We start from the raw sequence: 12,332 nt of genomic DNA, 5'->3' as shown, positions 1-12,332 counted from the left end.
CCATAAGACCTCGTCAGGTTCTTTTTTCGGATCACTTTCGATAACTTCTTGCATTATTCTGTGTTCATCTTTGCCGAATTATAGAAGGTGGTTTCTGTCTTTCTTTGGTCGACCTTTAGATGAATCGCGTTTTCATCTTTATTGGTCTTTTATCGTGATCGTGCAGTGAATCTATTTTTCACTTTCTGCCGATCTGTTGCTTTATAATCGGACGATGAATGCTTCAGATTAATATGTCTTGAGAATTTTGTAGAATATCTAAAATATATTTTATTCAAAAGCAAATGAAAATATATACATGCGGGAGTTTTTCATCCCTTTAAGTCGGATAATTTCTGGATCTCAACTTGGTGCCTCATTAAAAAACCTTTTCAGGAAAAAGAGTGCATCCTATGATGAGATCTTTTACCCTCTCTAGCTATAGTACCTTCTTAGGTTGCAGGCGTGCCATGATCTGGGAAGCTCTCATCCATCGAGTTTGGACAGTCTGTAGTAGCCCTTTCCAAGTACTTCTATGACTCGGTAGGGTCCTTTCCAGTTTGTTGCCAGCTTTCCTTCTCCGGGTCGAGTTGTTCTGATATCATTTCGGATTAGGATGAGATCTTTCTCAACGAAACCTCTTGGCACTACCTTTTGATTACATCTTGAAGCCATTCGTCGCTTTAGCGCTTCTTCCCTGATCCGGACACTTTCTTGGATTTCCAAAAGTAGGTCGAGCTCTTCGCTTTGAAGTTGAGAATTGGCTTCTTCATTGTAGTGAACTACTCTAGGTGACCCTTCCTCGACCTCTACTGGGATCATTGCCTCCACTCCGTATGCTAGTCAAAATGGTGATTCGTTTGTGGTGGAATGTGGCGTTGTTCGATATGCCCATAGGACTTGTGGAAGTTCTTCAGCCCAAGCTCCCTTCGCATCTTGCAGTCTCCGTTTCAACCCAGCCAATATAACTTTGTTGGCAGCTTCGGCTTGCCCATTGGCTTGAGGATGTTCGACGGAGGTGAACTGGTGCTTTATGTTCAAGTCGGCTACTAATCTCCTGAAGCCTGCATCTGTGAATTGAATACCATTGTCTGTGGTGATGGAGTATGGAACCCCGAATCTCGTGACAATGTTCCTATATAGGAATTTCCGGCTTCTTTCAGTAGTGGCGTTGGCTAGGGGCTCTACCTCAATCCACTTTGTGAAATAGTCTACTCCGACTATGAGGAATTTAACTTGTCCTGATCCCTGAGGAAAGGGTCCGAGAAGATCGAGTCCCCATTTTGCAAATGGCCAAGGTGAAGTTACGCTGATGAGCTCTTCTGGCAGGGCGATGTGAAATTTGGCATGTTTCTGGCATGGGGAACATGTCTTTACAAATTCTGTAGCTTCCTTTTGTAGAGTTAGCCAGTAAAATCCCGCCCAAAGTACCTTTTTGGTGAGAGCTTGTGTCCCGAGATGATTGCCACAAATACCACTGTGTACTTCCTCTAAAACTTCCCTTGTGTTAGAGGTCGGCACACATTTCAACAATGGTATTGAAATCCCTCTTTTCTATAGGGTGTTGTTTATGATGGTGTAGTACTGAGCCTCCCATTTTAAACTCTTTGCTTCCTTCTCGTTTGTAAGGAGTGTTTCTTTTTTGAGGTAATTAATTATGGGGGTCATCCATCCTTAATCCTGACTTGTTATAGCTAGGACTTTTTCTGCTTCCGAGATTGACGGGTTCTGTAGCATTTTCTGGATGAGGCTTCTATTGTTGCCCCCTGGTTTGGTGCTGGCTAGCTTTGAGAGTGCATCAGCTCGGGCATTTTGTTCGCGGAGTATGTGGCAAATATTATATTTCCCGAGTTGTCCGAGCTGTTCCTTGGTTATTTCCAAATATTTTTTCATAGTGGGATCTTTGGCTTGGTAACTCCCTGTTATCTGTGAGGTGACTACTTGTGAGTCACTGAAGATGTTGAGTTTTTGAGCTCCAACCTCCTTAGCCAGCTTCAAACCAGCTAGTAACGCTTCATATTCTGCCTAATTGTTTGAAGCCGGGAACCCAAATTTGAGGGAAAGCTCAACTTGGGTTCCTTGGTTGCTTTCTATTATCACACCTACGCCGCTTCCAGTTTTATTTGAAGACCCGTCCACGTAGAGATTCCATTCTGTGGGGGTTTCCAGGGTATCTGTGAATTCTGCAATGAAGTCGGCCAAGTATTATGATTTGATGGCTGTCCGAGCTTCATATTGCAGATTGAACTCGGATAACTCAACTGCCCATTATAGAATTCTGCCTGCTAGATCTGTTTTCTGCAGTATCCCTTTTATGGGCTGGTCGGTCCGGACCTTAATGGTGTGAGCCTGAAAGTACGGGCATAGTCGTCGAGATGTCAGTATGAGAGCATAGGCAAACTTTTCTATTTTTTGGTAGTTCAGCTCGGATCCCTGTAGCGCTTTACTGATGAAATATACAGGCTGTTGCCCTTTGTCGTCCTCTCGAACCAGTGCTGAGGCTACTGCCTGACTTCCTACTGCAAGGTATAATACGAGTGGTCCTTCCTTTCGTGGTCGAGTTAGGATAGGTGGTCATCCCAGGAAGTTTTTGAAATCCTGGAAGGCTTGCTCGCATTCCGTTGTCCATTCGAACTTCTTTCCTTTCCTTAAAGTGGCATAGAAGGGGAGAGATCTTATCGCTGAGCCTGCTAAGAACCTTGATAAGGCTGCCAATCTCCCGTTGAGTTGTTGTACCTCTCTCACACAAGTCGGGCTCTTCATGTTGAGTATAGCCTGGCATTTGTCTGGGTTTGCTTCAATTTCTCTTTGTGTGAGCATGAAACCTAAGAATTTGCCTGCTTCTATTGTAAAAGTGCATTTTGTGGGATTGAGGCGCATGTCATGCTTCCTTATAGTGTCGAACACTTAGGCCAGGTCGGACAATAATGTCTCTTCATTTTGTGTCTTTATTAACATGTCGTCCACGTAGACTTCCATGATCTTTCCGATATGATCTGAAAATACTTTATTCATTAGCCTTTGATACGTAGCTCCCACATTCTTGAGACCGAAAGGCATTACAATATAGCAGTAATTTGCTTTTGGCGTAAAAAACGAGGTCTTTTCTTGATCTGGTGGATACATGGGAATTTGGTTGTATCCGGAATATGCATCCATAAACGAGAGGTATCTATATCCGGATGAAGCATCTACCAGAGCGTCGATACTTGGGAGTGAGTAAGGATCTTTTGGGCAGGCTTTGTTGAGGTCAGTGTAGTCGGTGCACATTCGCCACTTCCCATTTGATTTTTTCACCAAGACGACGTTAGCTAGCCATAGTGGGTACTTGACTTCTCTTATGAATCCTGCCTCCAGTAGTGCTTGTACCTGTTCTTCCACAGCTTGGGATCATTCTGGCCCAAGTTTTCTTCGTCTCTGTTGTACCGGCCGAGATCCTGGATGGACTGCCAACTTGTGACTCATTAGCTTTGGGTCTATGCCTGGCATGTCTGTAGCTTTCCATGCGAAGAGATCGACATTATCTCGTAAGAACTATACTAGTAATTCTTTTGTGTCTCCCTTCAGGATCGTGCCAATATTAGTTGTTTTGTCCGAGGTATCCCCGATCTGAACTTTCACTATTTCTCCCTCAGGTTGTGGACGGAGTTCTTCACGTCTCTGAACTCCTCCAAGCTCAATTGTATGGAACTCTTATCCTCTACCTCTGAGGTTTAGACTTTCGTTATAACAGCGACGTGCCATCTTTTGATCTGCTTTTATCGTAGCTATCCCTTCTGTAGTTGGGAATTTCATGTATAGATGTGGAGTCGAGACTATTGCGTTGAGTTGATTTAGTGTTGTCTGACCTATTAGGGCATTGTAAGCTGAACTCACGTCGACCACAATGTAGTCTATCTTGAGTGTTCTAGATTGGTTCCCTTTTTCGAAGGTTGTATGTAGCGACATGTATCCTAGTGGTTGTACTGGGATATCTCCCAGTCCGAACAGGCTGTTCGGGTATGCTCTAAGCTCCTTTTCTTCTAAGCCGAGTTTGTCGAAGGCAGTTTTGAATAAGATGTCGGCAGAACTCCCTTGGTCTATTAATGTGCGGTGGAGATTGGCGTTTGCTAGTATGATGGTAATGACCATGGGATCGTCATGTCCTGAGATGATACCGGATGCGTCTTTTTTGGTGAACGTGATTGCAGGGATGTCAGGTGCTTCCTCCTTCCCTTCGACATGATATACTTCTTTGAGGTATCTTTTGCGGGATGATTTGGAGATTCCACCTCCTGCAAATCCTCCGTGTATCATATGGACATGTCTTTCTGGCGTACGAGGTGATCGCTCAGCTTGTCCGACATCTTCATCTCTTCGTCTTTTTCTTTGTTCATCATCTCGGGTGGCTAGATACCGATTTAGTTTTCCTTCCCTTACTAACTTTTCTATGATGTTTTTTAAGTCGAAGCACAACGTTGGTGGAATGTCCTCGGACCCGATGATATTCGCAGTATTCGTTCCGATTTCCTCCTCCTCTTTTGCCTTTGAGTGGTCGAGCTGGGGGTATCTTTTATGTGTTATAGACTTCTTTGTAAATATCTACAAGGGACACCCGAAGAGGGGTGTAATTATGATACTTTTTTATTTTTTTGCCCGTTTGATCTTTCTTCTTCTTGGATTCTTTATCTTTATCTCAGTAGGTAAAACCGGATTTCGAGGCTTCTCTCAGTCGGGAATTTTCTTCCATGTTGATGTACTTCTCTGCCCACTCTTGTACCTCATCTAGGAATGTGGGATATTTCTTTGATATAGATTGGCTGAAAGGTCCTTCTCGTAGGCCGTTGATGAGGCCCATGACGGCTGCCTCTGTTTGTAAGCTTTGTATGTCTAGGCACGTTTTGTTGAATCTTTCCATGTAGTTGCGAAGACTTTCCCGATCTCTTTACTTGATACCTAGTAGACTGGGGGCGTGCTTAGCCTTGTCTTTCTGGATGGAGAATCTAGCCAGGAATTTTTTGGCCAGGTCATCAAAGTTGGAAATGGACTTTGGAGGTAGGTTGTCGAACCATCTGATTGCTGTCTTCGTGAGAGTCATTGGAAAAGCTTTGCAGCGAATGGCGTCTGAGGCGTCGGTGAGGTACATTCTGCTTCTGAAGTTGCTGAGGTGATGGTTGGGATCTTGATGAGCGGATAATTTATACGCTTTTTGGCATTATTTTTAGTATGTTTTTAGTAGGATCTAGTTACTTTTAGGGATGTTTTCATTAGTTTTTATGTTAAATTCACATTTCTGGACTTTACTATGAGTTTGTGTGTTTTTCTGTGATTTCAGGTATTTTCTGGCTGAAATTGAGGGACTTGAGCAGAAATTAGATTCAGAGGTTGAAGAAGGACTGCTGATGCTGTTGGATTCTGACCTCCATGCACTCAAAGTAGATTTTCTGGAGCTACAGAACTCGAAATGGCGCGCTTCTAATTGCGTTGGAAAGTAGACATCTAGGGCTTTCTAGCAATATATAATAGTCCATACTTTGGCCAAGAATAGACGACGTAAACTGGCGTTTAATGCCAGCTTTCTGCCCAAATCTGGCGTCCAGCGCCAGAAAAGGAGCCAAAACCAGAGTTGAACGCCCAAACTGGCACAAAAACTGGCGTTCAACTCTAAGAAGGACCTCTACACGTGCAACACTCAAGCTCAGCCCAAGCACACACCAAGTGGGCCCCGGAAGTGAATTTATGCATCAATTACTTACTTCTGTAAACCCTAGTAGCTAGTTTATTATAAATAGGACCTTTTACTATTGTATTAGACATCTTTGATCAGTTGTATGCTATCTTAGATCACGTTTGAAGGGCTGGCCTCTCGGCCATGCCTGGACCTTTCACTTATGTATTTTCAATGGTAGAGTTTCTGCACTCTATAGATTAAGGTGTGGAGCTCTACTGTTCCTCAAAGATTAATGCAAAGTACTACTGTTTTCTATTCAATTCATCTTGTTTCGCTTCTAAGATATTCATTCGTATTTCAATCTGAATGTGATGAACGTGACAATCATCATCATTCCCTATGAACGCGTGCCTGACAACCACTTCCGTTGAATGAGTATCTCTTAGATCTCTTAATCGGAATCTTCGTGGCGTAAGCTAGAATGATGGCGGCATTCAAGAGAATCCGGAAGGTCTAAACCTTGTCTGTGGTATTTCGAGTAGGATTCAATGACTGAATGACTGTGACGAGCTCCAAACTCGCGATTGCCAGGCGTAGTGACAGACGCAAAAGGATAGTAAATCCTATTCCAGCATGATCGAGAATCGACAGATGAATAGCCGTGCCGTGACAGGGTGCGTTGACCATTTTCACTGAGAGGATAAGATGAAGCCATTGACAAGGGTGATGCCTCCAGACGATTAACCGTGCCGTGACAGGGCATTTGGATCATTTTCCCGTGAGAAGACCGAAAGTAGCCATTGACAATGGTGATGTATCACATAAAGCCAGCCATGGAAAGGAGTAAGACTGACTGGATGAAGATAGCAGGAAAGCAGAGGTTCAGAGGAACGAAAGCATCTCCATTCGCTTATCTGAAATTCTCACCAATGAATTACATAAGTATTTCTATCCCTATTTTATTAATTAATTTCGAAAACTCCATAACCATTTGATATCCACTTGACTGAGATTTACAAGGTGACCATAGCTTGCTTCATACCGACAATCTCCGTGGGATTCGACCCTTACTCACGTAAGGTATTACTTGGACGACCTAGTGCACTTGCTGGTTAGTTATGCGAAGTTGTGAAGATATGTTTAGACCATGGTCCTGTGCATCCGTTTTTGGTGCCATTACCAGGGAATCAATTTTGAACAACAATTCACAACCTGAGTAGCAATTTCGCATACCAAGTTTTTGGCGCCGTTGCCGGGGATTGTTCGAGTATGGACAACTGACGGTTCATCGTGTTGCTCAGATTAGGTAATTTTTTTTTGTTTTCTTTTCAAAAATTTTTTCAAAAATATTTCAAAATTTTCTCACCTGTTTTCGAAAAAAAAATGTTTTCAAAAATATATTTTTATTCAAAATTTTTAAGAATGAATTTTAGTGTTTCATGAAGCATGTGAAGCCTGGCTGGCTGAAAAGCCATGTCTAAATTATTTTGGACTGAGGCTTCCAAACCATCAGCATAGAGGCAAGTTACATATTTGATAAGTAATGAGCAGTATATTCTGATATCTTGCTGAAGCTTGGCTGGCCATTGGCATGTCTAGTGTTTTGGACCGGAGCTTTCATTGAAAGCTTGGCTGGCTAGTGAGTCATGTCTAATTCCTGGACTGAAGCTTTAGACTAAGAATGCAAGATTCCTGGAATTCATATTAAAAATTTTGGAATCCTTATTTTCCTTTTTCAATTAACTTTCGAAAAAAATCCAAAAAAAATTAGAAAATCACAAAAATCAAAAATATTTTTCTGTTTCCTGTTTGAGTCTTGAGTCATGTTATAAGTTTGGTGTCAATTGCATGTGCATCTTGCATTTTTTTGAAATTAATCATGCATTCATAGTGTTCTTCATGATCTTCAAGTTGTTCTTGGTAAGTCTTCTTGTTTGATCTTGATGTTTTCATGTTTTGTGTCTTTTCTTGTTTTACATGTGCATTTTTCGTTTCTTAGAGTCTAAACATGAAAGATTTCTAAGTTTGGTGTCTTACATGTTTTCTTTGCATAAAAATTTTTTCAAAAATATGTTCTTGATATTCATCATGATCTTCATAGTGTTCTTGGTGTTCATCTTGACATTCATAGCATTCTTGCATGCATTCATTGTTTTGATCTAAAAATTTCATGCATTGCATCATTTTTCTTTTTTTTTTCTCTCTCATAAATTCGAAAATTAGATTTGACTTTTTCAAACATTTTTAAAAATCTAGTTGTTTTTATGAGTCAAATCAAATTTTTATTTTAAAAATCTTATCTTTTTCAAAATCCTTTTTTTTTTCAAAAATCAAATCTTTTTCAAATTTCTTAGTTATTTTCGAAAATTCCAAAAATATTTTTCAAAAATATTTTTCTTATTTTTATACCAAATTTTCGAAAATAACAATAGCAATTAATGTTTTGATTCAAAAATTTCAAGTTTGTTACTTGCTTGTTAAGAAAGATTCAAACTTTAAGTTCTAGAATCATATCTTGTGATTTCTTGTGAATCAAGTCATTAATTGTGATTTTAAAAATCAAATCTTTTTCAAAACTAATTTTTATCATATCTTTTCAAAAATGTCTTCTCATCCTATCTTTTTCAAAAATTTGATTTCAAAATATCTTTTCTAACTTCCTAACTTCTTATCTTTTCAAAATTTGTTTCAACTAACTAACTAACTTTTTGTTTGTTTCTTATCTTTTTCAAAACCACCTAACTAACTCTCTCTCTCTAATTTTCGAAAATATCTTCCCCCTTTTTCAAAATTTCTTTTTAATTAACTAATTATTTTAATCTTTGAATTTAAAAAAAAAAATTTTTCGAAAATTACTAACATTTTTCAAAAAACCATTTTCGAAAATCACTAACTCCTTTTCAAAAATTATTTTCGAAAATTTTCTTCTCTCTCATCTCCTTCTATTTGTTTATTCATCTACTAACATCTCTCCCTTACTCAAAAAAAAAAAAAGAGGATCTCTATTATTATTATTTTTCTGTGCCCTATTCTTTGTCATATGAGCAGGAGCAAGGACAAGAATATTCTTGTTGAAGCAGATCCAGAACCTGAAAGGACTCTGAAGAAGAAACTAAGAGAAGCTGAATTACAACAAACCAGCAAGCACCTGTCAGAAATTATCAAACAGGAAAATGATATGGCAGCCGAAAATAATAATAATGTAAGGAAGATGCTTGGTGACTTTACTGCACCAAATTCCAATTTACATGGAAGAAGCATCTCCATTCCTGCCATTGGAGCAAACAATTTTGAGCTGAAACCTCAGCTAGTTTCTCTGATGCAGCAGAATTGCAAGTTCCATGGACTTCCATCTGAAGATCCTTTTCAGTTCTTAACTGAATTCTTGCAGATCTGTGATACTGTTAAGACTAATGGAGTAAATGCTAAAGTCTACAGGCTCATGCTTTTCCCTTTTGCTGTAAGAGACAGAGCTAGACTCTGGTTGGATTCTCAACCTAAGGATAGCCTGAACTCATGGGATAAGCTGGTCAAGGCTTTCTTAGCCAAGTTCTTTCCTCCTCAAAAGCTTAGTAAGATTAGAGTGGATGTTCAAACCTTCAAACAAAAAGATGGTGAATCCCTCTATGAAGCTTGGGAGAGATACAAAGGACTGACCAAAAAGTGTCCTACTGACATGCTTTCAGAATGGACCATCCTGGATATCTTCTATGATGGTCTGTCTGACTTAGCTAAAATGTCATTGGATACTTCTGCAGGTGGATCCATTCACCTAAAGAAAACGCCTGCAGAAGCTCAAGAACTCATTGACATGGTTGCTAATAACCAGTTCATGTACACTTCTGAGAGGAATCCTGTGAGTAATGGGACGCCTATGAAGAAGGGAGTTCTTGAAGTTGATACTCTGAATGCCATATTGGCTCAGAACAAAATATTGACTCAGCAAGTCAATATGATTTCTCAGAGTCTGAATGGAATGCAAGCTGCATCCAACAGTACTCAAGAGGCTTCTTATGCAGAAGAAGCTTATGATCCTGAAAACCCTGCAATAGCAGAGGTGAATTACTTAGGTGAACCTTATGGAAACACCTATAACTCATCATGGAGAAATCACCCAAATTTCTCATGGAAGGATCAAAAGCCTCAACAAGGCTTTAATAATGGTGGAAGAAACAGGTTTAGCAATAGCAACCCTTTTCCATCATCCACTCAGCAACAGACAGAGAATTCTGAGCAGAATCCATCTAGCTTAGCAAATTTAGTCTCTGATCTATCTAAGGCCACTGTGAGTTTCATGAATGAAACTAAGTCTTCCATTAGAAATTTGGAAGCACAAGTGGGCCAGCTGAGTAAGAGGATCACTGAAATCCCTCCTAGTACTCTCCTAAGCAATACAGAAGAAAATCCAAAAGGAGAATGCAAGGCCATTGACATAAGCACCATGGCAGAACCCAAAGAAGGAGAGGAGGACGTAAATCCCAAGGAGGAAGACCTCCTGGGACGTCCAGTGACCAATAAGGAGCTTCCCTCTGAGGAACCAAAGGACTCTGAGGCTCATCTAGAGACCATAGAGATTCCATTGAACCTCCTTATGCCCTTCATGAGCTCTGATGAGTATTCCTCTTCTGAAGAGAATGAGGATGTTACTGAAGAGCAAACAGCCAAGTTTCTTGGTGCAATCATGAAGCTGAATGCCAAATTATTTGGCATTGATACTTGGGAAGTTGAACCTCCCTTGTTCATCAATGAACTAAGTGATCTGGATCAACTGACATTGCCTCAGAAGAGACAGGATCCTGGAAAGTTCACAATACCTTGTACCATAGGCACCATGATCTTTAAGGCTCTGTGTGACCTTGGTTCAGGAATAAACCTCATGCCCCTCTCTGTAATAGAGAAACTGGGAATCTATGGGGTGCAAGCTGCTAAAATCTCATTAGAGATGGCAGATAATTCAAGAAAACAGGCTTATGGACAAGTAGAGGACGTATTAGTAAAGGTTGAAGGCCTTTACATCCCTGCTGATTTCATAGTCTTGGATACTGGAAAGGAAGAGGATGAATCCATCATCCTAGGAAGACCTTTCCTAGCCACAGCAAGAGCTATGATTGATGTGGACAGAGGAGAATTGATCCTTCAATTGAATGAGGACAACCTTGTGTTTACAACTCAAGGATCTCTCTCTGCATCCATGGAGAGGAAGCAGAAGAAGCTTCTCTCAAAGCAGAGTCAAACAAAGCCCCCACAGTCAAACTCTAAGTTTGGTGTTGAACTCCCATATCCAAACTCTAAGTTTGGTGTTGGAGAGTCTCAACAATGCTCTGAACATCTGTGAGGCTCCATGAGAGCCCACTGTCAAGCTATTGACATTAAAGAAGCGCTTGTTGGGAGGCAACCCAATTTTTATTTATCTAACTATATTTTTCTTAGTTATATGTCTTTATAGGTTCATGATCATGAGGAGTCACAAAATAAATATAAAAATTGAAAACAGAATAAAAAAAAAAACAGCAGAAGAAAAATCACACCCTGGAGGAAGCATCTGCCTGGCGTTCAACGCCAGAACAGAGCATGGTTCTGGCGCTGAATACCTAAAATGGGCAGCATTCTGGCGCTGAACACTCAGAACAAGCATGGTTCTGGCGTTCAACGCCAGAAATGGCAACAAATGGGCGTTGAACGCCCAAAATGGGCACCAACCTGGCGCTGAACGCCCAGAGTTGTGTGCAAAGGCATTTTACATGCCTAATTGGTGCAGGGATGCAAATCCTTGACACCTCAGGATCTGTGGACCCCACAGGATCATCTCAGGATCTGTGGACCCCACAGGATCCCCACCTACCTCCACTCACTTCTTCTCACCACTCTCTTTCACACAACCCCATAAACACTCTTCCCCAAAAACCCTTCATCAATCACCTCAATCTCTCTTCCCCATCACCTCTTCACCACTCACATCCATCCACTCTCCCCCATAAACCTACCTCATAAACTCCACCTACCTTCAAAATTCAAAACCAATTTCCCACCCAAACCCACCAATATGGCCGAAATCTTTCCCCCCTCCCTTCCCTATATAAAGCCCTCCATTCTTCATCAAATTCACACAACACACCCCTCTACACCCTTCTTGGCCGAAACACTTCCCACCCTCCCTCTCCTACATTTCTTCTTCTTCATCTTCTATTCTTTCTTTTATTGCTCGAGGGCGAGCAAAATTCTAAGTTTGGTGTGGTAAAAGCATAAGCTTTTTGTTTTTCCATTACCATTGATGGCACCTAAGACCGGAGAATCCTCTAGAAAGGGGAAAGGGAAGATAAAAGCTTCCACATCCGAGTCATGGGAGATGGAAAGATTCATCTCCAAAGCCCATCAAGACCACTTCTATGATGTTGTGGCCAAGAATAAGGTGATCCCTGAGGTCCCTTTCAAACTCAAAAGAAATGAGTATCCGGAGATCCGACATGAAACTCAAAGAAGAGGTTGGGAAGTTTTAACAAATCCCATCCAACAAGTCGGCATCCTAATGGTTCAAGAGTTCTATGCTAATGCATGGATCACCAAGAACCATGATCAAAGTAAGAACCCGGATCCAAAGAACTATGTTACAATGGTTCGGGGGAAATACTTGGATTTTAGTCCGGAAAATGTGAGGTTGGCGTTCAACTTGCCAAACATGGAAGAGAACGCACGCCCCTACACA

The 12,332-nt window shown here is 40.9% G+C and overlaps 1 non-coding gene across 1 annotated transcript; it reads right to left on the bottom strand.

Annotated features, from left to right (window-relative positions):
* Positions 1-9,203: 9,203 nt before the first annotated feature.
* Positions 9,204-9,310, bottom strand: LOC112725938 (small nucleolar RNA R71). The gene has a single exon (XR_003165016.1). It is a non-coding gene; the product is annotated as a small nucleolar RNA R71 (small nucleolar RNA).
* Positions 9,311-12,332: the final 3,022 nt, after the last annotated feature.

Source organism: Arachis hypogaea, chromosome 11 (genome assembly GCF_003086295.3).
Source record: "Arachis hypogaea cultivar Tifrunner chromosome 11, arahy.Tifrunner.gnm2.J5K5, whole genome shotgun sequence".
Classification (NCBI taxonomy): domain Eukaryota; kingdom Viridiplantae; phylum Streptophyta; class Magnoliopsida; order Fabales; family Fabaceae; genus Arachis; species Arachis hypogaea.
This window is presented reverse-complemented; position numbering and strand designations above follow the sequence as displayed.